Here is a 4,264-nt window from a genome sequence, read left to right as displayed (position 1 = left end):
CAGGCTTTTGAATATAGGAGAAAGACCTGGACCAAAGGGAACCTCAGAATTCTTTCCTAGAGATCATGTGGATATGAAAGGTTGAGTAGGGGTTGTCTAGGAAATCTGATGGAGAGAGACAGAGGGGGACAAGAGATAGGGAGGCAACAGAAAGACACATGCAGCATGAGTCCCTCAAATCCATATTCTAACTGAGGGCCATGAAAGACTGAACGTAAGGAAATTCTGAGTCCTTTCCCTCCTTTTGGCAAAAGCTAGTGTGCCGTTCAGAGGCCATTTTTCGGGGGTCCCCTAGTTTGTATTGGGGCCAGGCCTTTTGCAGGGTCAAACTTTTCCAGTTTCTGAGAACATAGCCAAGGGGTGAGTCTGAGAGAGGCTCCCAAGACATACCAGAACCCATCCTTAGCCTATATGCCATAGAACGGGGGTACTGAGAGTCACCAATGACAAAAAGTCGTCCCTTTTTGTCTCAGTGATGTCTCCATGCAACTATTGGCACAAAAATAGCCGACCATCCCAACAGTCACGTACAACGGTGAGAGGTGACCTCTGAGAACTGTGCAGCTAAGGCACCATGTGACTTGGGCAGAGAAAGACAGAGATCCCTGGGAGCAGCTGGGTGACTCACCATTGGGCAATCCCCTGAAACATGGAAGGCACTCTTGGGATGGCTCAGAGGCAACACCGAGGCTCCTGTAAATCAATCTGGACCGAAAGGCAAAGAAATGAAAGTGACAGGGGAGAAGGCTGAGGAATCCGCCTTACAATGCTATGGGGGAGGCGGTGGCCAGGGGCAATGGTCTGTCTCTGTTTTGCTTCAACCACTATGTGCCTGACACGGTGCATGGAAGTTGTCTTGCTGGGGGTGTATGCCTTTGTAGCCTGATCAGTTCCGGATCCCCCTTAGTGGGCCAGCTCACGGGAGTCTTCATGTGGCAGGGACCCTAATGGCTTTTAAGTGCCTGAGCCATGCCCACACAACATTGGTTGGCCTAGTCCTCAGTTGGAAAGAAGACAAAGGAGAGACCCTCACCCATTCGGGTGGCAGCTACTGGGGCTCAGAGAGCTGTGGGGCCTTTGGAACACACCAGAGGGTAACCCTGGCGAGAGTTTCTCAGTTGCTTCCACAGCACTTGCCTGTTCACAGAGGGTCCCTATGAGAAAGGAGAAGTGAGGATGTGGGGAAGAGACCCCAAGTCCCCATATAGGCCACGAAAAATGTCATGGTCTAGGTGCGAGTTGGAAAAGAATTTCCAGACATAAGACAGAATGAGAGGGAAATAAAGTTTATTAGAATGGGAGACACTGTTAGAACAGTGGACCAGCTCAAGGGAGAACCAACATTGAACAGGGATCTTTAGTCCACTTTTTACCCAGGGTACAGGAGTGGGATAGGGGTCTTGTGGGTCATTTGCTGATTGAGTGAGACATGTATATTGGGTGGAGGGAAGAGTAAGGCAAATACCTTCTTCCTATGGGGTAGGAGGGGAGACAGGTTATACTGCTCAGGAGGACTTGAAATCCATTAATAGTTACAAGAAGGGGGAGGGAAGGACGACAAGGGCCTGGTTTTTCCATTCCTGCATTGCAAGACCCTCCTTGGTTTCATCTGCTCTTTTGTCCTTGGGTCACCACAATTCTGACTGTTCTTGTTGCTGGCAGGAGTAGTTGGGGAAGACATCTGTGGAATCTGAACAGGACAGGCTCCCTTGTTCGATGGGGCTGGGAGCTTGCCCTGGGAGCCGTTTCCCAAAAGGGGAGTGCCATCCTTATGAAATTTAGAACGACATTGATTTGCCCAGTGATTTCCTTTTTTACATTTTGGGCAGAGGCTGGGGACATTCCCCTTTTGTGAATTTCCTTTTTGAAAGTTCCCTCTTTTGAACTTACATTCAACCCTAGTATGTCCGGGTTTTCCACAATTAAAACAAGTGCTGGGGAATTTAGGAAATTGTAATCTAGCCATAGCTTGAGCTAATAAATCCGCTTTAAAGGATTCGGTTCCCACTCCCTGGCATAGCTTAACATAATCATTTAAACTAGCTTTTCCTTTGAAAGGGTTCATTACTTTTTTGCAATCAGTGTTAGCATTATCGTAAGCCAACAATTGTAATAAGACATCTGCTGCCTTGGCATCTGTGACTTGCTGGTAGATTGCCTCTTGTAATCGGGCAATAAATTCAGTATAGGGCTCCTTAGGCCCCTGGACAATTTTTTGAAAGGAAACAGAAGTCTGGCTTTTTGACTCTATTTTCTCCCAGGCCCTCAAGCAACACCTTCGCAATTGTTTTATGGCTTGATCATTCATACGTATTTGATCTTGCACTCTCCCCCATGGACCTATCCCCATAAGTTGTTCCAAAGAAATAGGGATATTATGAGTCTGATTGTGTGCAGCGAGAGTCTCAGCATGATCCTGCCACCAAGTTCTGAATTGACGAAACTCCCCTGGGGTCAAGACTGTTTTTGCTAATGCCAACCAATCTGCTGGAATGAGGCAATTGCCCTCTGCTACACTCTGAACTATTTTTACCGTGAACGGGGAATTTACACCATAATTTTGTATTGCTTGTTTTAATTCCTTTAGGATTTTAAAAGGAAAAGGCTCACGAACAGCCTCATAGACTCCATTAGGGTTCTTAGGATCGACACCAAGAGCTACACTCTCATGAATAGTCATAGGAAAGGTAGTACAAAAAGCCTCTAAATCTCCTTCCCGTTGTGCTTGTAAAATTCCTTTCTGTATGGATGAAAGGTGAGGAGTGGGCATAGACTCTTGACTGAAAATGTTTCCTGCAAAAGCAGGTGGTAGGGATGGAGAACAGTGGGAAGGAGATGGAGAAAAAAATCCATCACCCTCCTTGGGAGCCGAGGGAGCGGGTTTTGCAGATGGCTTGCCCTTTTCCTCTGGCTTCACATACTCTGGACTTTGAGGCTTTTCGAAAGAGTCATCATCACTTTCATCAAAAGAATCAGAAATCTGTAAAAGTTCCAGTACTGACTTAATTAATGCCCACGTACTCCAAATAGAAACAGGGAGCGGAGTTCCTTTTGCATATTCTTTCTTCAACTCAGCGCCAACCTTTTCCCAGGCTTTTAAAACTAAGGTCCCTATTGATGGGAACCAGCAGCAGTATTTATCCACTGCTTGTAACAATTCTAATAATTGCCCTTCACTAATAGAAACTCCTCCCACTTTCAAGAGCTGTCTTAATAAACAAATATATGGGCAATAGTGTTCTGCACTCTCAACATTTCCCATTTTAACCCCGATTAAATGCCTGAAAGACTTACCAGTGGAGATTTTCAGAGGCCTCTCAATCGTCCCAGGTTCTGTGTCCCTGTAGTTTCACTTGCACTCGTAGAGGTCTTTTGCTCCAGCCCCACGTTGGGTGCCAATTGTTACTTTAACAGTCCAGGAGTGAGCCACGAGAATGAAGACAGAACACAAAATCTGGTGCAATGGGTCAGGGGACTTGCAGCCTCTATTGGACTGAGGTGCAGAGTCCACTCTGAGTTCAGCTTTTATTCCAAATTGCACACTACAAGACTTTCTTTGATCTTGTCTTTCTCAAGACACATGCTGTTTTAAGCACGTACTCCTAAATGTCATGGACTACACTGACATAGTCCAGGTCTCCTTGTTTTCACCCCAGGCCTTTCCCTTCTGGGCCAGTCTCGGGAACAGTCAGCAAGTGCGTAGGCAGCATTCATGCCTGGCGCTGACCCAGTGTTCCAAGGTCCATGCTTTCATGATCCCAGTCATACTCCCTTCTGCGTCTGGCCTTGGGGTTTGTAACAAGGCTATTATTCTAAGAAAAACATGAAAGATAATCATTAACATAGTTTCTTAACATATGCTGTTTTTCCAGCTTCTATTTCTGTGGAATTTCTCAAGGCTGGGTAAGTACATTATTCGGAATCACAGTACGGCTCCCTCTCGCCCTCCTTTCACCCTTCCTCACTCTCCTTTCTGTTTCCTTTCCCGCCTTCTGCCCCATCTCCTTCTGGTTTTTGTGGTTTCCCACACCCTGTTTTGCCTCTTTCTCTTGCTTCTCTCATCTTTCCTTCATTTTCTGCTTTTTGCCCCTTTTCCGGTCATCCTTGGTTTTCTCGTCTCCTGTGTCCTGACCACCTCTCCCCATTTTCCTTCTTCTGATCCATCAGGACCTGAGACTCCTTCCTTCTCTGCCCACTGCCCCCTCCCGCCTCCTAAGGTGCTGACTCCACAGCACACAGCCCTCTGTGCAGCTGTTCACACCCT

General features: G+C 46.7%; 1 long non-coding RNA gene across 1 annotated transcript; it reads right to left on the bottom strand.

Moving 5' to 3' along the window:
* Window positions 1-286: 286 nt before the first annotated feature.
* Window positions 287-4,264, bottom strand: LOC120875649. The gene is made up of 2 exons (XR_005724009.1): window positions 3,295-4,264; window positions 287-693 (listed from the first exon to the last, which is right to left on the bottom strand). It is a non-coding gene; the product is annotated as an uncharacterized LOC120875649 (long non-coding RNA).

This window comes from Oryx dammah, unplaced genomic scaffold (assembly GCF_014754425.2).
Source record: "Oryx dammah isolate SB20612 unplaced genomic scaffold, SCBI_Odam_1.1 HiC_scaffold_16, whole genome shotgun sequence".
In the NCBI taxonomy this organism is placed as follows: Eukaryota; Metazoa; Chordata; class Mammalia; order Artiodactyla; family Bovidae; genus Oryx; species Oryx dammah.
This window is presented reverse-complemented; position numbering and strand designations above follow the sequence as displayed.